The sequence below is a fragment of the Crocuta crocuta genome, unplaced genomic scaffold (genome assembly GCF_008692635.1).
Source record: "Crocuta crocuta isolate KB4526 unplaced genomic scaffold, BGI_CrCroc_1.0 scaffold229, whole genome shotgun sequence".
NCBI classification, from domain to species: domain Eukaryota; kingdom Metazoa; phylum Chordata; class Mammalia; order Carnivora; family Hyaenidae; genus Crocuta; species Crocuta crocuta.
Window position 1 is genome coordinate 3,228,029 of NW_027536464.1, and position 25,783 is coordinate 3,253,811.

General features: G+C 42.8%; 1 long non-coding RNA gene across 2 annotated transcripts in view; it reads right to left on the reverse strand.

Moving 5' to 3' along the window:
- Window positions 1–10,902: 10,902 nt before the first annotated feature.
- The window catches only part of LOC144218673 (uncharacterized), a 129,413-nt gene continuing 114,532 nt past the window's right edge, over window positions 10,903–25,783 (reverse strand). For both annotated transcript variants that reach the window (XR_013331215.1, XR_013331216.1), the window contains exon 3: window positions 10,903–10,989. This is a non-coding gene — a long non-coding RNA (uncharacterized LOC144218673). The remainder of the gene's footprint in view (window positions 10,990–25,783) is intronic.

Here is a 25,783-nt window from a genome sequence, read left to right on the forward strand (position 1 = left end):
GGCTTTTGCATGGGCTATGGAGGGTGTAATTTGGTTCTGAAACGGGACCTACTGATAATACCTCCTTTTCTTTCTAGTGCTTTAGATGCTTTCTGATTAATTTTCACCATCCCACAGATTTCACATATCCCAAACATAATGTAATGCATGACTCTCTGTGAATTATTAGCACTAGTAATAATCCCTTAATAAAAATAAAATTCTGGAGCTCATCCCATCCATCTTCTTCCTTGATACAGAGTAGGTCTCATTGCCAAAAGTTGCCAGACAGGTAGGATATTCTCCTGATGTCATTTATCTATGGAATTAGTCTTTAATTTGCCTATAATTGCCCTTGGGCAAACCTAAACCCAAAGACAGATTAATGACCCCCAGCTCTTCCCCCAACCAATTAGGCACAATTCACATCACTGCCCTAGGCTGCAGCTCAGATCATAGCAGAAGTCCAAGGCAAATGTCAGTCCTCACCAAGCCCCACTCAGTGACAGGACCATGGCCTGGGGCTTAGCTTAGAAGTGATTATTGCCAATTGAAAGAGAAATTTTCCCCCCAATTACTGCCATGTTGACTCTGTTCCGAAGCCAGTCTCACAAGCTGGACTTGCATAACATCACTGGAATAAGGGAATGTAAATGGATTGCTGGTAATGGCAACGGGAGAAGGAATTCTTTTCTCTTATAGCCTGTGTTTCTCCTCAGCTTTAAGAAAGAACTTTAAGTACTTCAATAAAGTACTGTTACTGGGGTGCCTGGGTGGCTCCATCTGTTAAGCCTCTGACTTTGGTTCACGTCATAATCTCATGGCTCATGAGTTCAAGCCCCACATTGGGCTCTATGCTGACAGCTCAGAGCCAGGAGTCTGCTTCAGATTCTGCCTCTGTCTCTCTCTGTCCCTTCCCCGCTCATGCTCTGTCTCTCTGTCTCAAAAATAAATAAACATTCAAAAAATTTTAAAAAGAAAGTGCATTTACTGAAGCTACTCTCACTTGACTACAACCCCGTTTTCTACAGATGGCTCTCCCTTACTGTGTTGGGCCCAGGTGGAGTGAGAGCAAGTCCAGATGGTGACATCCAGGGATGACCATTGGGTCCCCCTAGACTAATCCACACCTTTCACCCAGTGAGCAATCACCATACTTCATCTTACTGACTCCATGTGGCAGCTGTCTGAGGAAGAAAAACCATCACAGTTTATCAAGGGTTCACTCTGTACAAAAGCATTTTCCATATGTTATCCCATTCAGCACTTACAGCATCCCTATGAAATAGGAACTATTAGTATTTGCACCTTATAAGTGAAGCACTTCAGACCTAAAAAGGGTAAATTACGTGTCCACAATCACATAACTAGAAAGTTGCAGAGCTGGGGTAAGGACAGCTGCTTCCTTCTTTTCTATCACTTATCTTTACAATTCTTTGAGGCAGGTGCTATCCCCATTGTGTAGCAAGGAAACCAAAACACAGAGAGGTTAAGTCATTTGTTCAACCTCACACAGTTTGTACGTAGCAGAGCAGGGAATGACTGCAGGGCAGCCTGAGTGGAGAGATGCTGTGTTGTTGACTGTCTCCATCCACTAATAGAACTAGAACGTGTGGAGAGTGTGCTGATGCCTGTCACTTCATTTCTTATCCCATGTGACCACCTATTGCTAATAAATTTATGCTGTGACTCAGCCTCCATCTGAAACTCATATTTATATTAGTATACACTATGAGACAATAATATTAGTATAGAGTGAGAATAAATAAATAGTAGTCTAGTCTGGAAGTGAAGTGAGAAGATGGATGGAGAAATGCATTAATGTTGAAATGCAGGAGAACCTTCTTCGAACATATAGTTGTGACTTGGGTCTTCCTTTATGTATTGAAGAGGGAAGTGTCCATTCTCTGTTGCTTACAAGTGGGTTTCTCAACTCTGGTACTATTGACATTTAGGACAGGATAATTCTTTGTTGTCTAGGGATGCCCTTTGCATTGAATGCACTAAAGGTTGAACAGCATCTTTGGCCTCTACCTACTCAATGCCAATATCATTCCACTGACCCCAGTTGTGGCAATCAAAGATATCTCCAGACATTGCTAAATGTCCCCTAGGAAGAACATCACTGCTAGCTGAGAAACACTAATTGAGGGGGATCTCAGAGAACAAATATCAAATAATTCCTTGGCCTCCAACATTAGACACTGCCTGCTCTGAGCTGGTGAGACTAAGAAAGTGAGAGATCATCCTGAACCAGAGCTGAGTCAGGCTTACTGTGGTCGCACACTCCTCTTGATAAGGGAAGGCAGATGAGAGAGGTCAGGGGAATAGCCAGAGACCACTGGTATATTAAAATACACCTCCAGAGAGCTTAGAGTAAGCATGCTGGAGCAAATGCTTGGTGCTATGGGTGAGAAAAGACACCTCTTCCTGACTAGAGTCTCATTTAGTCCTCATAACAATACAGTAAAGGCGGTATTGCTTATCATTCCGGTTTTCAGATGAGGAAAGAGGCAAAAGTCATTGTAGACTTGCCCAAGATTAGAAGGTAAGGGAATTGGAGCAAAGGACAAAAGTGTCTGACTTAATGTCTATACTCTTTCCGTGCACCCTAAGGATATAGAGAGAATCTTCTAGAGATGACATGGAATGATTAACACAAAGCTGTCCTTTCATCCATTTATTTAGTGACATATATGCACACTTACACCATGAAGATGCTATGCTTTACCCACCAGGGATACAAAGATAAATGAAATCTAACCCCAGTCTTACAGGGCTCAGATTACTGAGGAAAAAAGAATACATATTAAAAAAAATCACAATGCAGCATGCTAAACATGGTGAAGGAGAAATATCCTATAGAAGGGGTCATGGGAACACACAAGAGCAGAACCTATCACAGTCTCAGGAGGCAGAGGAGTACTCAAGAGAAGCTTCATGGAAGAGTTGGCCTGTGAACTGAGTCCAGAGATGTCAGGAATTGAGATCTGTCATAGGAAATGACAGAAATCACAATTTACCATTACAAATCAGCTGCTACAAATTGCAGCTTGGATCTGACCACAGAAAATGCACTAACGTCTTTTGTTAAAAAGGAATGCAGAGTGTACTGGGCTAGGATGTCACTTCCCTGGGGAGTGAGTAGGGGGACTGGTTGCCATTTCTATTGGTCAAGATCCTCCAAAGAGACAGAACCAATAGAAGATAGAAGAGAGACGGAGAAAAAGGGAGAGATCAGAAGGCAGGGAGGGAAGGGGGAAGGGAGAAACATTTTAAAAATTGCTCACCTAATTGTGGTGGTCAGCATATACAAAATCTGAAGTGAGGGCTGGCAGGCTGGAAGTTCAAGTAAAAGTTGATGTTGCCATCTTGAGTCTGAATTCCTCAAGACAGATCGCAGGTGTGGAAACTCAGGCAGAGCTTCTACTCTTCAGTCTTGAGGAAGACCTGCCTCTTTTTTGGGAAAACTCAGTCTTTGCTCTTATGACTTTTAACTGATTGGATGGATGAGGCCCACCCACATTACACAGGGTCATCTCCTTTACTCAAAGTCTACTGATTCCAATGTTCATCACATCCATCCACATCTGAACTGGTGTTTGACCAAACTGCGAGGCACCGGTAGCCTCAGCAAACTGACATGTTAAACTAACTGTCATGCCATTGTTGGTCACTTATTAATCTCCCCCAGAAAGGGTTATAATTTCACACCGGGAAACCTATTAGAGGTGGGAAGGGAGAGTCTCTGTCATCACATGCCCTCCAGGCTTCAGCGCCTCTGGAGAAATTGTTCCCTGGTGGGAGGGGTGGGGAAGGAAACACAGGACCTAAATTCGGTTGAATATTTTAGTACACCCTTCGAGTCATGAATCCTGATAAACTTTCACCCTAAAGTAGGTCCCTGACAGAGATCAAGGAATTCTTAAGGTTTTGGTAATTCAACACGCATTTAAAATATTCAAAAGAGATTGTTTGTTAATGAACCTAAGGTGAATTTTTTCACAAAATAATTGAGCAGTGATTTTTTCTTGTAGTTTGAGGAAGTCTTTCATGTGTTTCTAATGCCATACGCTAAGTCTCTTGGCTTGAGCTGTGTGTGTGTGTGTGTGTGTGTGTGTGTACGTGTGTATGTGAACACGTGTGTGCTCATTCCTGTTTCTTAATTGACCAAAGGATGCAATAAATTCATTCAGGTCTAATAACACCTGTGTGTGACTGGGCACGACTGTGTATATATAAGCTGTAGGGTCTCAGTTATTGGCACGGTGAGAAGCATTTATTTCCATGAACATAATTTGTTGATTATATAAGGACTATTACTTCCACCTAAAAAAAAAAGAAAAGAAAAGAAAAGAACCGTTTAGTTATTTTGAGAGAGAGAGTGGGAGAGGGACAGAGAGAGAGGAAGACAGAGAATTCCAAGCAGGCTCTTCACTGTCAGCACAGAGCCCCATGCAGGGTTTGGACAATGAAATTTGAGCCCAAATCAAGAGTTGGATGCTTAATTGACTGTGTTACCAAGGCACACTTTATTTCCACTTTTGAAAAGTGAAAATTATCCAAGAAAGAAGCCCCCATGCAGGAGTCTATAAGATTATGTTTCTGGAGTTTACTGTTATTTTTTGATCTCTTCATTAAAAAATGCATTTATAAGGAACATCTCAGACTCCTAGCCCACAATCCTTCATTTAGTTACCAGTTAATTTGTTGCAGAACCCCCACACTTTGAAAGGGAACCCATACAAAGACATTTCTGACGAATCTAACATGAATCAATCGGTAGGAAAAAAAGAAAGTTTTCCTTCAAACTTTGCCCTAAGCTTAAATTAGCCAAATGGTGGAGAAGCGATTCCCCAAACTTTGCCGTGATGGAAAAGAGAAGGTGTCCAAAGTCCATGACAAATGGCAGACATATCGTTAATCAAATAAATCGTATCAGCAAGGCAAGAAGTTCACTCTGGTTCTGTAGAATGAAGGGAGAGAAGGGGCTACGAAGAACATGATAAATTATTCAGGCATAGGAGACAGTGAAAAAATGTAAATGTAACCCTACCAGTGATTCTTTGCACCAGCTGAATAAATTCAGACTAGAAGCTGAATCAGCATCTTGCCTCTGATGAAAACCAAATGAAAGTACAAAGACAGGAAGAAGAAAACCTCCGAAGCTCTCTGGAAACGACAGATATATTGATCAAACATAACTGCCACCCTAAGATGAAACAGTTTTACTGATTATGTACCACAGGCCATGGGTCCTTCCAGCTCTCATCAGATGGACACACTTGTATTCAAAGAATCAGGTCTTACTGATCAGGTCTTACTTTTAAGCCTAAAAGTGATTATTTCATTAATCATGGCCATGTCTACTCTTTCATCGTGAATGCATGTAATCTTTTCCCAAGAGCAGTACATTAGCCTCATTTTATCTTGCATCATTATATCCCTTCCCAAGGATGATCTCTGCATGCAGGGAGATCAGTAACCAATCAATAGCTCTGTTTGCCAAGTTGAGGGCCAACAAGAGCCCCGTGCTTGGCCTAACGTTACAGTTCAGAAAACAAAATGCAAGTGAATGTCCCCACACAGCAATGGAATAAAAGGAGGGGGAAGGGAGGTAATGGGCACAGAGGAGGGCACTTGTTGGGATGAGCACTAGGTGTTATATGGGAACCAACTGGATAATAAACTATATTTAAAAAATTTTTCCATATCTATTTTAAAACAGATGAAGACTATTTTTCCCCTTTCCTTCCCCCACGGTCTTCTGTTAAGTTTCTCAAGACCCACATATATGAGTGAAAACATATGGTATCTGTCCTGCTCTGACTGACTTATTTCACTCAGCAGAACACCTTCCAGTTCCATCCACGTTGCTGCAAATGGCGTGATTAGAGGGAAGGAGGCAAACCATAAGAGACTCTTAAATACAGAGAACAAACTGAGAGTGGATGGGGGGTGGGGGAGAGGGAGAAATGGGTGATGGGCATGGATGAGGGCCCTTGTTGGGATGACCACTGGCTGTCGTATGTAAACGATGAACCACGGGAATCTACCCCAAAAACCAAGAGCACACTGTACACACTGTATGTTAGCCAATTTGACCATAAATTGTATTAAAAACAAACAAGCAAAAATAGAGTAGCCATTACTATTGTTCTAATTATCATTATTGATGGGACTACAATTTGTTTTTGTTTTGGTTTTTTTTTTATTTTTATTTATTTTTAGGAGAGAGAGAGAGAGATAGCGTGAGCAGGGGAGGGTCAGAGAGAGAGGGAGACACAGACTCTGAAACAGGCTCCAGGCTCTGAGCTGGCAGTCAGCACAGAGCCTGACACGGGGCTCGAACCCACAAACTGCAAGATCATGACCTAAGCGAAAGTCGGACGCTTAACCGACTAAGCCACCCAGGCTCCCCATACAATTTGTTTTTATTTTTAATGAGCATGTATTACTTTAAAATAAAAACTAATTTTTTCAAAAAGCAAACAAAAAACAAAAAACAACAGAAGAAGAGATATGGTATAAACGTGAGTGAACATACTTTTTTTGTACAGTTCAGTGATTAAAAGCACGGGTTTGGAATCCAGGCTCCCTGCGTTGGAAGACGGACCTGCCATTTCAAGTAGCTGGCAGCTCAGCTTTCCTTAGGCTTTCTCGTCTCTGACACAGGGATAATTACAGGGTTTGTTGTGAGGATCAAATGCGTGAAAGCACGAAAAGAGCTTAAGACACGTCTGGCACATAATAAATGCTCAATAAATGTGAGTTTTTATTAATCCCGTGCTTACATTAACCACTGGCCATGCACTTAGGGGTTGGACAAATGCAGTGCCGTGAGCTGCGGGTGCCCATCTTTGTAGCCCCACAGCCGCGTCTGTCCGTGTATGTATAGACAGAGTTACAGGGGTAATGGATGCTGTCCATTTCTTTGTCGATTTGGCTGTAAGCTCTTAAGAGACTTTTTAGTGTCACAGTTTAATGAAAATTACAGAAGTCTATCAATGTCAGATAATAAAGCTGTTTAATGAAACCTATTCACAAATATCCACTGGGTAATGCCCAGAATTGTGTCAGCCATTATGGGGCACGAAAGAACCGGAGAACACCATAAAGCCTAGACATTGGCATCAATTGAGGGAGAAAAAGGCTTATCTTGAACTACGTAAAGATTAAGCTATTATGTGAATTATGTAATTACAGACAGTTATACAATAAGCTAACGTATCATAATGTGCTCTTTGTGGGTTTAAAATTTTCTGCAAGGGAGAAGGAGAGATGATGAGACCAGGCCAGGGAGCCCCGGGATGGGAGTGGGGAAGTGTGTGCATAACTTCCCCTCCCGGGAACCATCAAGTGGGGCTGCTGAAGCTGCACAACCCCACACAGCCTTCTTTTCCCAGAAATTATTTAACCAGACAACTGTCATTTAAAAAACAAAAACAAAACAGAACAAAACAAGACAAACAAAAAGAGGAAAACGAGGGCACCTGGGTGGCTCAGTAAGTTGAGTGGCCGACTTAGGCTCAGGTCATTCATGATCTTGCCATTCATGAGTTGGAACTTGAACTTCAGGCTTGCTGCTATCGCCTTGGAGCCCGCTTCGGATCCTCTTTCCCTCTCTCTCTGTCCCTCCCCTGCTGCTGGCATTCTCTCTCAAAAGTAAATCTTTATGAAACTAATAGTAAAAAAAATAAAAAACTAAACCCAAAAACTCCTTCAGGAGCACGATGATCTTATGCAGGGACATTGACAGTGCCTTGGCCACCCCACGTTTGCACGTGGCCCAGTGGCATTTTCCCAGGGACTAAGTAGAGAAACTGTCAGGTCAGGGCTGCCTCGACTGTCCCGGCAGCTACACCCACTGCAACCCGCCCGCCTGAGAGCGCCCTGAACCTCCGCAAACTACTAACCCTCATTTCTGTCTGTCCCACCCTGCGTGCCTCTCTGGCTGTCTCCAGAGCCAAGAGAAGAAGGTAATCGTCACCCTTTCATTACATCGTTTACACAGCTCTCTATTCCTCCCCAACCAGGCTTTTGTCCCTGGCCCTGCCCTTTGAGGTCACACCAGAGGGCACAGGTGTGGGCCTGACTTCCCCGTCCGTTTGGGGAAGGATCCGATATACGCCTGGGCATGTTGGTTTTTGTTCGTTTGTTTGTTTGCCTTTTAAGCCAATTTATTGGCACGTCAGTGACATAAGGGACTCAGGGACGTCAGTGCCATCGCTTCCTCCCTGTCCTCCTCAGCAGCGTGAGGTGCGCCTGTGGCCAGCCGTCGTGGCCTCTGCCTAAACGTTCTTGCTCTGGAAAGACGTTCCCGGGCTGATTCATGAGCTGTGGTTTTGACACAGTGAGTGATGGGCTGGACTCACTTCCTCCGAGTGAAATTCCTATCTGAGTGACCTCACCTTGGATAAATCAGGCCATAAATTGCACAGCGGCTGTCTTTTCAGGTACTGCAGACCCATTCTGAGTCCAAGGTACTGTGCTAGGTGCTGGGTAAGGACTTAAAAACATAAGTCCTGTCTAGTTCTTGCCCTCATGTTGACAAGAATTCATATGACTATGAGATTGGCAGGGAATGGAGGCAAGAATATCAATTATTTGGCAGGCGCCCAGCCAGCTCAGCCAGTTAAGCATCCAACTCTTGACTTTGGCTCAGGTTGTGATCTCACAGTTTGAGAGTTCAAGCTCCGTGTCCCGCTCTGTGCTGACAGCACAAAGCCTCTGCCCCTCCCCCACTTGCACTCTCTCAAAATAAAGTAAACAACAACAAAAAAAAGAAGAATATCACTCTTCGAATACAAGGCAGAAAAGCTCAGGTTGGTAATTCAGGAGAAGCTTTGGAAAATTATAGGCGCAGGGAACAGCCTGAACAGAAGCACTGATGTGGAGAGACCAGAGGTATTGGCAGGCCAGTGAGCCAACGTGCTTGCAGGTCATTGAAAGCACTCTTTTGGGGGAAGCAGGGAATCTCCTAGAACATCTGCCCCTGTCATTTTTCCAGGGCTTTGAGACTTTCCCTCTCTTGCACACCACACTCAATTTAGGACCCACATCATTTTAGTTTATTGAAACTCAGAATGCATACTAAAGCCCTCAAGAGTGCTCTCTGACATTGAGCCTTTGTGGTTTCCAAAAACCAGAGAACCATTCCCTTGGAGAGGGAGACGCATGAGCCCCTCACCCTGTCTATGGACTCCCAGAAAATAACACCAAAGTTACCAAGCAGCTGAGAGTCTCACACAAAACAGCCTGTGTGCTTTTTCCAATCTCGCTAACATTAAAAGCTGGAAAACTATGTAATTACGAAAACGATCCATCACTAGAATGAGCTCTTTTGGGAACGAAGGAGCACTGCACACTTTAAACAGAGGCCAAATACTTCTGTCGAGAATTCTGTGAAAGGAACCCTGTTGCTAAGTGGGAGTTTGGCTCAGCTCATATTTCTGAACCCAAAACCTGCTGCGGCCCAGAAAACAATTTTGCTACCTTAATGTGGATAACAGGAGTGAGGAGGAGGAGAGAAGCAGGAAGGAAACAGATGAACAGGAAAAGAGGGACAGAGTATGGAAGCCAGGAAGAATGCAAAAAGGAAGAAGAAATTGTTTTGCAACGCGTGGACCAGTTTTTCAAAATACTGAATCAGAGGAAGTCAACCTTCTGGTATTATAAATATCTGAAGGGAGCTCTTCAATGTCACAATAAAAGCATGAATCTGGGCACGTTGGCCACGAATTTTATAAGAGATCAGACTGGGCTACCAATTTGGTTGCAAGATGGGGGTTAAAGTTCAGCTTTAAGACCAACAATCTCCAAATACTAAGATAAGACGTGATGACCTTCACTTTTCTTTCCTTTTTTTCCCCCCCACTCAAAGACAGTATTTATTTGTGAAAGTCAAGCAGGATGATCTGTTGAGAGGCAAGTGGTAAGTGTCAAAGCATGAAATCTGAACATATTTTCCACATTTTCTGTTTGCCCTGGGGTATGGTAGCTGGTATCTTTGCCCAGCACCCTGCATTACAGCATGAGCTTGGAATGATGTCGAGTGGAAAGAAAAAAAAAAAGGTCTGAAGGTCTGGAAGGATTCTAGCTCTTCACTACCAACTAGCTGTGTGACCCTTCCCTTTGTAATGAAAACCAAGCTAGTCAGATTAAAACTACCAGCCCATTGAGTGAGATAATGTATGTGACAGCGCCTTGAAGTAAATAAAAATGTAAGGTATCATTATGCAAATAGAGGTATAATACAGGGCTCCTGACACCAGCGGTCTGGATGTGCTCCAGGGCCTCTGTCATCTCTAAACACATGCTCTCTTGTGTGTGGACATATTAGGGTAGCTGCACACTGAGAAGAGAAGATCTTCCAGACCCTCTAATATGTAGGCAACTACAGTGTGGTCAGTGGATATTAGAAGTAAGTAGGAGACTGATGGGTGTGGGGGGGGAGGGGAGAGATGTGCATGGAGGAGGGCACTTGTGGGGATGAGCACTAACTGTTATATGGAAACCAACTTGACAATAAACTATTTGTAAAATAAATAAATAAAACAAATTTTCTGGTTAATAAAAATGTGAAAAGTTGTTTATTCATCAGAAAAAAGAAGAAGAAGTAAGTAGGAGAGTAAAAATAAAAGATTTGATTTATGCTTTCCAGAATTTGGAGCTGTTTGGGGGCTTTCATTGGAATGGGAGAGACGGCTAGGTCCTAAGTTCTGGGATTGATAATTTCCTATCTTTCTCTGAAAGTTTAACATAGCCCATGGCACATAGAAGGTGCTCAGGCAATATCAGACCCTTAGAGACACGATACGCGTCATTCATTATGGGCAAAGTTGTGTTGTGTTACAATCCTGCCCTCCCTCCCCCCCCCTCAAATCAGTGGTTTAACAGAACAAACATCTATTTCTTACTTATGCTTCATCTCCCTCGTGTCTTGGGTGTACATTCTGTCCCTCGGGATCCAGCTCCTTGAAGTAATGGCCATCCGGAGGCTGCTGGTCACTACGGCAGAGGGAAAGAGCCCTGGAAGGTTGCGTACCAGCCGCTCAATGCGTGAGCATGGAAATGATGCCCACCACTTATACTCACAACGCCAGCATTGGTCATGTTGACACCACCTCAATCTGCAGAGCACCAGGAAGTGCAATCCTACCATTCCCCCAGAAGGTGGAGAGTCTGAAGTGCCTGGTGAATTGTCCTAATGATAATAGTATGACACATCGTTGTATGTGAATAAAATGGAACCAGCCTACTTGAGTAAAAGATATGGCAATGCCCGTGGCTGTGAGACTGCATTAACATTGCCCAAAGCCAGTCATCGACATGGAAAACCAGAAGGCGAAGGGCGTCTGACATACAGGAGTGTCCGTGAGTTACAGCTGTCATCGTTGACATCCTCTGGGCATTTTGCACCTAATGAAAGCTCAATGCAGGATGGCTCTCAGGGTACCTCACTCATTTCCCTGCTGAGGATGAAACACTTAATGAAAATTTCTGTAAATATGGTTTTTGCTGTCTGCTTGCTAGAATTACTTCTCCACGATAGAAACGGGTAGGGGGGAGGGGAAGTGGGTGATGGGCATGGAGGAGGGCACTTGTGGAGATGAGCATTGGGTGTTATATGGAAACCAACTTGATAATATCTATTTTTTAAAATTTAACAAAAAAGAAGATAGTGAGAGATATTAAAAAAATAAATAAATAAACTGCTCCAGGATAGTCAATCAGAGAAAAGACAAATACTGTATGATTTCACTTGTATGTGGAATTTAAGAAAGGGATAAAGGGAAGGGAAGGGAAGGAAAAATAAAATAAGATAAAAACAGAGAGGGAGGCAAACCAAAAGAGACTCTTATAAACGTTTTGTTTTTGTTGTTTCAGAGGGGGAGTGAGTGAACGAGGGAAAGAGAGAGAGGGAGAGAGAGAGAGCATCCCACACAGGCTCCCAACTTCTAGAACAGAGCCCAAAGCAGTGCTGGAACTCAGCCAAAGCAGGGCTCGAGCTCATGACCCATGAGATCATGACTTGAGCCGAAGTCTGTTGCTTAACCGACTGAGCCACCCAGGCTCCCAAAACCATCAGAGACTCTTAATTGTAGAGAACAAACTGAAGGTTGCTGGAAGGGCTGTTGAGGGATGGGGATGGGCTAAATAGGTGATGGACCTTGAGGAGAGCACTTATTGGGATAAGCACTGGGTGTCATACGGAAGTGATGAATCACTAAATTCCACTCCGGACGCCAATACTACACTATATGTTAACTAACTTGAATTTAAATAAAATCTTGGAAAGAAAACTAAACAAACAAATAAGCCACACCAGGATGGCACCACCTATTTCTAGGGCAAAGGTAGCAACCTGACAATACTAGGTGTCAGATACATTTGCTAGACTCCAAAAAGTGGTAACCAAAAATACTATCCATGGCTAGCTCACAGGGTTGTTGCATCCTTAGCTGATGCCGGACCTTCAGCTGCTTCCCCTCCCCTGAAAAATTCTAGGAGTCTCCAGGGTATGTTCCACTTAATCTGCAGTTTCTCTGTTCTAGAAGGTGTGGCACCTTCTCTCAGGAGGCCACAATGCCAGCACAGGCACTGCTGATATTGCCTTCCATTGGCACATGGCTTCAGTTTGTCTTCCCGCTCCAGGGTGCATGAGAGGTCCCCCAAGGAACTCAGCCACTGCCACGGCTCCTGCCGACTGCTACTGCTGCTCAGCCAGTCCTTCTCCAGAGCCTTCTTTGTGTCAAAATATACTGAGAAATTTGGCCAGGAAGAGAATTGACTCCCTTCCCTTAGTAGGAGATGGGCCTCTAAACATTAGTGACACTTGTGTGACAAATAATATGGTGCTTAGTTAAACATGTGTGTTAGTGTTTAGAAATAGCCTCTGTGATGTCAGCAACCCAGGTATGGATGACAGAGAGTGTACCTGATGTCAGTTACCTGTGAGTCACCAAGGTGCGATCACTCCTCACTCTTCATCCATCCATTAAGTTTTGTTGTGGATTAATTTATAGAATGTATACAATGTGCTCAGACCATTGATGGAGGCACAGTGGGCCTTACATAAGTATTTTCTTGTTGTTGTTCTTGCTAAGTGTCCAAATCCTTCCTTGAGAAGCAATTCTCTCTCAAAAGGCTCCTGAGGCTCAATGCAAACCAACTTCTAGAAGGTTCTTCCCAAAGATTGCCAGAAAAATCCCAAACATATCTGAAGTACTCCTAAGCCTCATGTCCTCCTCACAATTCTGCCAGCTAGAAACTATTATCCTTACATTATATACAAGAAAACTAAAGTCCAGAGAGGTTAAGTAACTTTCCCAAAGTCACAGAGTAAGAAGCGATAGAGCCAGGTTTCAAATTCAGTTCTGCATGGTTTTGGACCCGTTAATACCACAAAGAGGATGAAGGGTTAGAGCAGTGATTCTGAACCAAAGGTGATTTTGCAGCCCCAGGAGATATTTGGCAATCTCTGGAAACATGTTCAAATTGTCACAATTTGGGGATGGGGAGAAAGGGTCCTATTCACTTCTAGGTGGGCAGGGGTCAGGAATGCGACTGACAGTCTACAACGAATAGGATAGTTTCCTACAACAAAATAGTATTGGCCCAAAATTCAATAGGACTGAGGTTCAGAAACCCCGGATTATAGGAAGATAAGTCTTATCAAATTGTTAGAAAAGGTTAAGCAAGGGGGATGTGAGGAAGGACACACTGAAAAATGCATTTGTGATTAGGGAATGAAACGTGATTTGCTTCAGCGAAGCGGGGAGGTAGAGAATAGTAAAGAGAGCAGCATAAACAGCAGGGAAAGGAGCATAGCGGGTATTTGCAGAGGAAGTCCACACACAGGAACAAAGTGGCAACAGAAATTGGAAAGGTAAGTTGGGGCCCGATCTGGGGAGGCCTGGAATGCCAAAATTGAAGTGCAGAGAGCCTGGGACAAAGAAAAATACTAAATGATCTCAGAGCATTTGTCTTTGGACTGCTGACCCAGCTAATCCAAAAACATGTGTCTGTACGTAAACGCATTCCCTTTGTACTCAAGCATTCTGCTTCGGTGCGATCCATAGATTGCCTTCTGCCATCTTAGCCCTACCCCAGGGCTTGGAGAAGGGAAACCCGGGGCCCAGGGCAGGAGGTTACTGGCAAGTTAGAGACAAGCCTGGGACCAGAATCAAATCATAGAATGAGATCCAGTCATTATCCACATTAAATTCATGGGGTAAAGTACAGCCAGATTTTTTTCCCCCTTCAACTGTGTTTCATCTTCCTTCTTTTTTTTTTTTTTAAAGGGCAGCTTCTTTATTCTTTTTAAGTTTATTTATCTTGAGAGAGAGAGAGAGAGAGAGAGAGAGAGAGAATGGGCAGGGGAAGAGCAGAGAGGAGACAGAGGATCCAAAGCAGGTTCTGTGCTGTTATCCCAGAGCCTGACATGAGACTCAAACTCACGAACTGTGAGATCATGACCTGAGCAGAAACCAAGAGTCAGACGCTTAACCGACTGAGCCACCCAGGCACCTCTCACCCTCCTTATGCTTGTATGAAAAGATTTTGGGTGAATTTTCTTTATAACTTTCCCCATTCCTACTTGAAGTGCCCAAAATGTGCAAAGCCAAATATACTTGTACAAACCAAATAGGACTTTTCTACTTAAAAAAAAAAAGGTTGTTGAGGAAAAGGGTAGGGATATATGGAAGAGCCATTGTTTTCCCTTTGAAAGCATTCTCCAAGGATCATGATTGGACTAGACAGGTATTTCCCATTTCCTGCTTTGCATGTGGGCTCAAATTTAATGAAGACTTGAGATTTGGCTAAGAAGGCTAGGAACATACGCTTAAACAGAATCCCAGGGACGGATCCAGTTGAGGCAACTTGTACATAGAGCCAACCTTTGACCCACAGCACAACTCACAGCCTGAGGTCTCAGTTTGGTAATTTTTGTATTTCTTCGTCCCAGCTGGGCAAGGAAACTACATTCCCAAGACCATGCCACTGCAACATAAAGGTTATTTATTTCCAAACAAAAGAATTAGGAAATGTGAACTTTAAGGCTTGAAGACCAACATTAACTCATCTGCTGAAGACAGATGGTATTCAGTATTTTCAAGGAAGAGGCTGTAAAATGTGAAAACGTAATACATCTGGGCTGAGTCATCAGGGTGAGTTAATTTGCTAAAACCCTAGCTTTCGCATTTCCTGATTAGATTTGTTTCTGTTTTCCATCCTTCATCCTGGCATCTGTGATCCTAACAAGTTTCCATTGAACACAAAGAAAATACTTTGAATTCTCCTTTATTTGCAGCCTCACCTAGGGTCATTCTAAGGTATCGTCCTCAGGCTTAGTTTGAAGTGACAATGAATCAATTTGCAAGAAAGACTTTAACACGAAAGTATCATTTAATATAAAGGAGTCAGGAGGCACCTGGGGGGCTCAGTTAGTTGAGCGTCCAACTTCGGCTCCGGTCATGATCTCACGGTTCCTGGGTTCAAGCCCCGCGTTGGGCTCTGTGCTGACAGCTAGCTCAGAGCCTGGAGACTGTTTCGGATTCTGTGTCTCCCTCTCTCTCTCTGACCCTCCTCTGCTCTCTCTCTCTCTCTCAGAAATAAATAAAAACATTTAAAAAAATGTAATATAAAGGAGTCAGTCAGCTTGATAGCATAATATAGCCACTGGATACAACACATGCATATATAATCTTTTCTATTCTTTCCTTCCTTCCTTCCTTCCTTCCTTCCTTCCTTCCTTCCTTCCTTCCTTCCTTCCTTCCATCTCCTACTAGTTGTACCTCCCTATTCCTACTAAGTGTTCATGTGAGGCCTATCTATAATCTTTAGATTGGAGAGATAGGATTTTTTATTTGTTTTTGTTTTTCTTAATGTATCACTTTAGTGTGCTGGATTTCTTATCAATTCTGTGAAATAGAGATCCTCATCTTCATTTAATGTATTCAACAGGTATTTCTTAAATATCTCACATATATGCATCCATTTAGTAATTCCCATGATTTTGGAAGGCTATGAAGGTCAAATACCTCATCAGAAAGGAAATGTTATTATGAGGCATCCACAAATGGCAGGTAGCTCCAGAACCTGGTACAAAACCTTTCTCTGCTTTTTCCTAGGTTAGTCTATACAGAGTCCTCCCCCAGGGATGACCTGAAATCCCCTATTTCTCAAGCATCCCTCCATCTTCCTTTCCCTAAGGACCCGGTCAGTCTTTGTGCAACTCTGTCCATCCCTACAGCATTCACCCAGGCTTCACTCTGGAAGTGTGATTGGTTAAGTCCTTCAGGGAGAATGTTCTACTGAACTGACAAACATTTCTCCTGCTAATATTTGTTGGGGATTTAGAGATGATACTTAATGTCATCTCTTCCATTTCACTTTGGCACCAACTGAAACTTAGACATAAAATTTAGATTATGGGGAGAGAAAAACATCAGCCTGATGGCTAATAAAACTACTTTGGAAACTATGGCCTGGATCCATGGCCACAAGTGACCTTCTGGATACTTCTCAGTTTTCAGATCTAGACCTTAGGACCTATTCTCAATGGATTGTGAGGGTCTGCTGAGAAGAGCCCCTTCCTCATATTTACTCTCTTACAGCCACTAGGCCCCAACAGTTGAGAGAAATCTGTCCTTGGGACAACTTCTAGTAGTTAGTCCTGCCTGGCTTCTTTTTTTTAATTTTTTTTTATAGTTTATTTATTTTTGAGACAGAGAGAGACAGAGCATAGTGGGGGAGGGGCAGAGAGAGAAGGAGACACAGAATCCGAAACAAGTTCCAGGCACAGAGCTTGATGCGGGGCTCTAACCTACGAAACGTGAGATCTGACCTGAGCTGAAGTCGGATGCTTAACCGACTGAGCCACCCAGGAGCCCCAGTCCTGCCTGACTTCTGACCCTCATGAGCTCGGTAAGGAAGGGCAACATCCCATGAAAAGGAAAACTCAGAAGGCACTGGGCCACAGGTTTCTAAATCCTAAAACCCAACCACACATCCCTTAAGAAAAATGTAGAGAAGAAAAGGAGAGTGCCTCCCTACTTTTCCTTTCTGAGTAGTGAGGTGGAAAAGTTCTCCCCCTTTTGAAAACATGAAGAATGAAGCATGTTTCCTCCAACACTCTCAAGATTTTGTTCTATTAAACCATTGGTTGTAATGGAACTTGTGCTCCACCAGCAGTTAGACTGTTCCCTCAAGTTTCTTAGGGAAGTTCTATTCCCTGCTTTCTGAGGTCTGTCCTAGTTTCAACCTCCCCTCATTGTGTAGACTCCCTGGATCATGGAGGACAGTTTTACCTTTGTTCTGGAATGTTCTCAAGTGGGTATGAACGGCATCTTAATTAAATGCCACGGGCTTGAAATCCATTTCCCTGTCTATATCCCACCTCAAGTTGTTACTGGCCAAAATGCCCAATACAACGCATCAAAAGTTAACAGCAATACAAAACACAATCCAAAATATGATGCCAGCAGAATAAGAGTGACTCAAACTTAAATTTGAACTGCTTCCCAGTATTAAACTCTCAGGGAGCAATTAAAGTCCAAAATTCAAATCCCCTTTTCACATTATAACACAAAGAAACTGAAAGACAACAACCTTTTTTTAAAAGACAAATATTCTTAAATTAAAGACTATAGAAATTAAAGCCTAAATAATATCTTCTCCATTTGTTAAAAAAGAAGTGGTGCTTAGTCTCACATGATGGGGCTCTCAGATTCCTTAACAGTGTTCCTTCAGCATCTACAGCCAATACAGCCTCTCACTGGAGTGCGGATGATTCCTTTAAGGTCTCCAAAGCTGGATTGATTAAAGCCAAGTTCTTACGTCCTTATTTTTAATGTGCAAGAAAAGTTGATAGAAATAGAATTATCATAGTATATACCAATGGATTCACAAGCAAAACACCTAGTGTTACAGCAGGGATGCAAAGATATACATACATACATACATGTCCCACAATCCAGTTTTTACTATGCAGTTTAACATGTAATCTAGATGCAAGTTATTGCTTCCAAAGACCATAATAGCGGTAGAGGAGGGTTGGAGGGCATAGTAACCAAAATAGTTTGGCTCACTTAAAAATCATTTCTAACTAATTTCTCACTTGCTTTCCTCTGTAAAAGAGGCTAGATAGCTAACTACTTGATTTTCTTAGTCATTGTCCAGCCGGCTTATCCATGAGACACAGATCCAACCATCATGGTATAAATGAATGTCTGAATAAATAAAGCCTCAAGTAAGACCTTTTGGTGCTCAGCCTTCTTCAAGCCTAAAACACAGATGTGGAGTTGGGAGATGCAACAGACACCCTGTGACTAGGAAGGCAAAAGTTACATGCTGGAAATGGAGGAACTGAAATAGAGAAAGAGCCTGTGTTCCTGATAGATGTTGGATCTGTGGTATGCCCACTTCCTCATTTCTTGCTACACCTATTTCTGGTGTGCCTACTTCTGGATTTCTTGCTATGTGAGAAAAGTAAATCATTACATCTTTAAACCAAATAAGATTTCTGTGACTTTGTAGGTAAATATACTTCTAAATGGTTCAGAGAAAAACGATCCCATTTCCAGCTTTACCCACATGCAATCAGTCTCCAATGGCTGCCCAGGGTACAGCCCATGAGAATTAGAAGAAATATCCCATCAGTAGGTGATTTCCCCCATCCTAGAGCAAACACCCACCAGTGCAGACCATTAGAAATTATATTGATGACATCACAGTCCCCAGGCCTCACCTGAAGTGCCCTTGTTTCCCATAGAACCTCTTGATTTCCATTTTCTCTTAAGCAATATGTTCATGCCCCACTCCCATTCCCCCACCCAGCCCCTGCCTCAGTGCCAAACTATTAGAACTAGTCCTTAAGCTGATAAACTTTGCTTCCATAGGATAACTTTGATGAATTACTATGTTAACACCTACTATATCTTTCCAAAGATCACCTTCAAGAAAGAAGAAAATGGAGGGAAAAGAGGAAATGGGGTAAAAACCAATATTCTGTCACAAGTGTAAAATTTGCCCTTTGTCTCCTCTACATTTACCTCATGTAGATCTTTTTTTTTTTTAATGTTTATTCATTTTTGAGAGACAGAATATGTGTAAGAGTGGAGAAGGGGCAGAAAGAGATGGGGACAGAGGATCTAAGTGGGCTCTGTACTGACAGCAGCACGCCTGATGTGGGGCTCAAACTCAGGAACTGTGAGATCATGACCCGAGCTGAAGTCGGATGCTCAATGGACGGAGTCACCCAGGTATAAATCTTAAGGGATTCATAGCTATTAGGTTGGACAAAGTATATTCATCTAAACTGGTGATACATTGTGTGTCTGCGTGACTCAGCCTATTAAGCATCTGACTTTTGGTTTTGGCTCAGGTCATGATCTCACAGTTCATAGGATGGAGCCTTCAGCATGCAACCTGCTTGGGATTCTCTCTCTCTCCCTATCTCTCTGCCCCTCCTTTGCTTGCATGTGCACTCTCCCTTTCTCAAGATAAATAAATAAACTTCAGAAAAAAATAAAATGGTGTTACATCTTTGGATGTGACAAGAAGCATATGAAAATATGGTAGGTTTTGTAGGGCCCAGAAGATAGACAATAATTCCTGTTTTGGATATTTGAGTAGACATAGAGGCAATATTTGCAGATTGTACCATCCTTTTCTATCCAATCAGAAATTCCAGGAGGAAAAAGAGCAAAATGGTAGCATCTTGACTGAGGAAACAGCATGAGCAAAACACAGAGGCAGAGAAGAGTTAGGCATGTCTTGAAAACTTGGAAATGCTGGAATCATAGTATAAAGGAGAGTTGAAGAAAATCAGTAAAACAGTTTGGGTCAGATACCGAAAGTCTTGATGTTCTTCAATTACTTTTCAAGTGATGTGAAGCCATGGATGGTGGGGAAAGGTGGAGCCAGCCAAGCTTCTCGATGGTTCATCAGACAACGGTGTATAAAGTTAAGTGATTGCACTAGTCTCAGAAAGGGACAGAGAGGGGGACACCTGCGTGGTTCAGTTAGTTGAGGGTTTGACTCTTGATTTCATGATCCCAGGGTCATGGGATCAAACCTTGCATTGGGCTCCATGCTGAGCATGGAGTGGAGCCTACTTGAGATTCTCTCTTTTCCTCTGTGCCTCTACCTTTCTCATTCTCTTTCTCTGTCTCTCTCTCTCTAATTAAAAAAATAAAGAAAGGGACAGAGAGGGACTAAAATAAGGAGGTATAATTCCCAGGATCTGGTGACTAATTGGATGTGCTGAGTCAAAGGGAGAGAAGGTCACTAATGACAGAAGTTTCTGGATGGAGTGCCTGGGAAGATGGTGAGGTCTTTAACTGAAATAAGCATGCCAGGAGAAGAGGAAGAGAATTTCTTCCATTTCTGATCAGCAAAAAGACATAGATACTAACATGTCAAGCACCAAAATGATGAACCAGAGCTTGGGGGAAAGGGTGAGACTAAAACTGGATACTTAAGGATTCTCCCCACACAGGATATGGTGGGAAATGGTGACAGTAAATGTATCTGCTAAGGGAAAGAATAGAGAAAAAAAATATGGTGCATATCAGAAATTTAGGGAAGATTTTATTTCAGAAGCATGTGAGTGCTGATAACATAGAAATCTAGGGGAGGAAAGATTTTGTGGATTGAAAAGATGAATATGTTATTATATCTGAGGTATGGAGTATAATGTTTCTTATGCCTTTTGTGTTTTTACCAATTTTTGCTACTTCTATAAATAATAAAAGCCATAAATATTACTTTTAAAGAAGAGAAGATGACTAGTGTAACATGCTAATGGGGACAAACCAGTAATGTAAATGCTTTTTATGAAATTCATTTGTTTTAATTTATTTATTTTTGAGACAGAGAGAGAGAGAGAGAGAGTGCGAGTAGGGGAGGGGCAGAGAGAGAGAGAGGGACACAGAATCCAAAGTATGCTCCAGGCTCTGAGCTGTCAGCACAGAGAATGACGTGCGGCTCAGACTCACAAGCCATGAGATCATGACCTGAGGCGAAGTTGGACACTTAACCAACTGAGTCACCCAGACACTCCTTTATGAATTTTAAAATTAAAAAATTTTTTCTTCCTATGTTTAATATTTGTTTATTTACTAAGAATTTTCTGGTATTTATGGACCATCTGTTAAGTGCTAGGCATTGTTCTTAGATGTTCAGGGTATCAGTGGACAAGCTGTCGCAGATCCCTTCTCTTCTGTTGCTTTCCTCCTTCTTCCCCTTGCTAGAAGGCAATGTTACTTGCACTTTGTCAGGCCCCTGATACATCCAAGCTCTTCAACGGTTGAAAGACTCATGCCACCATGACCTTCAAGTCCACTCACTTTACTTATCCAAACCTCTGTTTTCTCAGTTTCAGAATGGAAATAACCATGCCCACATCTGTGCCTCAGAAGTTCACTGTGAGTATCAGCATAAACAGCATAGGATAAAAGAACAGAAATCCTAGCTTCTAGGTTTTGATTCTGGTTTCACAGCTTACAGTGTTCTCTTAGATCTTCAGTTTTATTATCGAAATAACTACAAAATGATATAGATATAGAGATAGATAGATAGATAGATAGATAGATAGATAGATAGATAGATAGATAGATAGATAGAGAAGGTGGATGGATGGATGGATGGATGGATGGATGGATGGATAAATGGGTGGTGTGTGGATGGATGGATGGATAAAGAGAGACAGATAGATAAGTAGAGTTGGGAGGAGGTTTGACACAAGGCTTCAAAAACTTTGCACTTAAGCCCTTTCATAGCAAAGATAAGCAAATTGTGCATCTTGAGTGTAATCTCAGGTATCCTGATACAATCAGGAAATTTCCTTGAAGTTGTATTTTCTTTTAATATTTCTGTAAAAATCTTCATATTAATTTCATGTAATCATGCTACTTTAAATGATTTACTGAGAACCAATATTAATAACATCTATTTTTACTGAGGACTATGCCTTCTAAGTCCTTTCCTTACATCAGTTTATTCAATATACCCAATTACACCTTCACTTAGGCATAATTATTATCCTCATTTTACAGAAATAAAATGATGCTTACAAAGGTTGAGAAATATGCTCAGGATCATATAGCTAGGCTGTGGTATAAGTGGATTCAAACTTTGGTAGTCTGGATCTGGAGCCAGAAAGTAAGATCTTAAGGTATGCCTTAGTTTATGGTGGGTCCTTTTCCTGTCCCCTCCCAAACACCATAGTCCATCTTGGGGGTATCTAGCAGTGCCAAGTGAGGACAGCAATGTATGGTTTCCCCCACCCTGCACCCTGCACATTCAGTGTGGCCATCCATCTTGCCTAAGATTTGGAGATAAAGAAACAAAGTTTTTCCAAGCTCATGTTTCCCAGACGCTGAATTTTTCCAAAGGACACAAGACTCTTCATTTCACCCTGCTTTTTTGCAAAGGGAGTGGTGAGGTGGTTATGAATGAGGTGTTTCTCCTGCAGTCCACTCCTCCTGGGATGATTTACTTAATGTCTTCCTAATAGTTTGTGGCACAAAAGGGAGTGGAAGGGTGAGGACTGGGGGTGAGATGGGTAGAATGGGTGAAGGGAGAGAAGGCATGATTTATATTCAGACAGGGCAGTGCCTTCAGCCTGACTCACAATGGAGGTTATTCATCAAGACCACCAGACTCTCAGGGACATGAGGTGTTTGGATTTGGAATATATTCCATCAGTCTAATTGCTGGTGAGACCTGAGGTGACACGAGAGAAACTGATGAAGTGTCCGCCACCTTACTTGCAGCCCCTCTTACCCCACACGTGAGGTTCTCCTGGCTTTCTGGGCTTCTAATGTCCCTCCCCCCCTTGTTTTAAGGTTGGTACAATGGCAAGCTTCTTTCTGTTTGTTGCTCTTAACCCAAAGACAGAGTAACCTCCCTAATAGAACACCCTGCCTTGAAATAAAAGCACAGATCAGTTTGATTCAGAAGAAGTCAGTGTACTTGCAGAGTCTGTATTCCCCATTCCCACCAGTGTCTGGGCAGCAGCAAAAGAAAATGTATTTCTTCAACCATAATTTACTGAGCACATAGTTCATCTCAGGGACTAGAGATGTAGCACTGGAAAAGTCATGCGAGGTCCCTACACTTACAGAGTTTTGGGTCCAGTGGAAGTGAGAAGTATAAAATAAGCCACTTCGACATGGAATCAAGAGATATGAGGGGGAAAGTAAGGGGATACACAGCACCCCAGAACAGGAAGTGGCATTTAACTCCACCCAAAGAGTTTACTTCATAGGATTCTCTAGAAAAATCCCCCATTTCAGGGAAAATGCCACCTTGTCATGAGACTCCTTCTGGTCCCCAGGATGTTCTCTAAATCAAGTTAAACCATAGCCTTCAGTTATAGATAAGATGATGTATCTCTCTTAAAGTGTGGTTCAAATACTACCTTTGAATGTGTTAGAACGCGATTGGCTTTAGCAGTATAATATTTAAGACTGCGATTATTTGCAAATGGTGACTTAGCTCACGAATGCTAACTGCTCTGGAAGAGTTCAGCATCTGAGAGGGGCCTCTGCCCCTGTCATGGAGGATATGCACTCACTGTTTATATCATTGCTACTACAGCTGATAGAACCTACTGGTGAGCCCGCTGAAATTCCCCCCAACTGAGCAAGTTGGACTCAAAACCCTATGACGACCTACAAGCGCTGAGATTCCCATATCCCCTTACCCTTGAGTGGTCGCATTCTGTCCAGGAGTCTAAATCTCATTTCTCATGGGCTCAGGCCTCTAACTTCCCCTTCACTGGGTCCACTAGAGGTGAGAAATGACAATAAAGCCTGTTTTTGTTTTGTTCAGACCTGGTACGTCTTCCCTTTCTGTAGAAAAGACACTTAGAGGAAAAGAACCTGATATTAGTTCCACTTTGGAACTGGGAAAGTCCTCTTTCTCTGCAGTTAAATAAGGCTGAGAATCCAGGCAGGCTTCCTGTAGGAAGTAAAAGTTAACTGAAGGATGAGAAGTGCTTGGCAAAGGCACAAAACAGATTGTTCATCCTGGATGAAGATTCAGATTGTTGGATCACAGAGACCACAGGGCATGTGAGGCACTACATACGGGTGAGGGCAGGGGTGGGGGAAACTGAGGAGGTGAGGCTTGTAAGTAATGTTAAAGAATTTATACTTTATCCTGAGGGCAAGGGGAAGGTAGTGAAGAGCATGAAGTAGAAAAAAACCCAACATGTTGGGATTTGCCTTTTAGAAAAGTCATGTTGGCTACAGCATGGAGAAGGTATTAGAAGGGAACAGATTGGAAAGAGTAAGATCAATCTGATGGCTGTGGCCATGGTCCAGAACAAGAGTACAGGAACCTGGACTAGGGTGGTGGTAGTGATGATACAGAAAAGTAGATACATTTGAGGACTGATAGAAGCCAGAATGACCTTGGTATATTTCAAGCAGACAATGAAGGAGAGAGAGAAAGCAAGGGTGCCTTCTGGGTGCCTAACTTTGATCAGGCACTTAAAGTGATAATGGAATCATTCACTCTGTGTTATTGAATGAATGTTTGTGTCCCCCCAAATCCATCTGTCGAGTCTCTGATCCCAGTGTGATGGCTTTAGGAGGCGGCACCTTTGGGAGCCAGTTCGATTTGGAAGAAGTCGTGATGGGGGAGCCCCCATAAGGATTAGTGCCCAAATAAGGAGAAGGAGAGACACCAGAGCTTCCTTTCATGTCCATGTGAGGACACAACAACAAGGGAGCCGTCTGCAAGCCAGGAAGAAGTCCCTCACCAGATCTGCCCACATTTCGATCATCACAGACTTCCAGCCCCCAGAACTATGAGAAAGCAATGTCTATTGTTGAAGTGACCTAGTCTGTAGTATTCTGTCACAACGACCTGAACTCACAGAGACACTGTGACAGGGAAGAGGAAGTAGAACAGCTCCAGTTAGAGACAAGGGCAAGTGCAGACGTGGTGCTGCCAGATGTCCAAGTGGTTAAATAGACAACGAGACTCAGAAGAGAAGTCTAGGTGAAAGGTATGAATTCCAGGCCATACATCTATGGAAGGACTATACCACCATGGTGTGTAGGAGGTGACCGGGGAGGTGGGGAAGTGTGTGAAGAGAAGAGGCTTGGAGACACCAACATGAAGGGAGCAGAGGCCGGCTTTGTCCACAGCATTCACAGTCACTAAAGTCCAGGGTGTGGAAGAGTCCAAAGGTCACACACTGACCCACAAGCAGGTGATCCAAGCACATCATCTGCCCTTACAAGGACATTAACTTGTAGCCTAGCAGCAGTAGTACCGAAGGACCCACGTCTGTGAAGGGGCCAGAGTTATACCTGAGGTCTCCTGTGTACACTGTGTGGATTTAAAAATGTCCTGCAGCTATGGAGTACTACCTTAATAATGATTCTCACTGTGACCAGAGCTACCCATCATCCCCCCTCATTTTAAAAGGAGAGACAGGGGCACTGGGTGGCTTGGTCGGTTAAGTGTCCAACTCTTGATTTTGGCTCAGTTCATGAGTTCGGGTCCCATATTCGGCTCTGTGTAGATTCTGTTTGGGATCTCTCTCTCTCTCTCTCTCTCTCTCTCNAAGAAAGAAAGAAAGGGAGAGAGACATTGCTTGTCCCCATGAGAATGGAAGAGCCTGAAATCATTCCAGATCTTCTGACTTAGGTCTACGGTCCGTCCCTATCTTCATCCATTACCATTTATAGCTTCTATATATTCTTTCAGTTTTATTATTTTCTGAAACTGTGGATCTTCTGCATCAGATCCAAAAAGGAAAAAAAAAAATCTTTAGCTG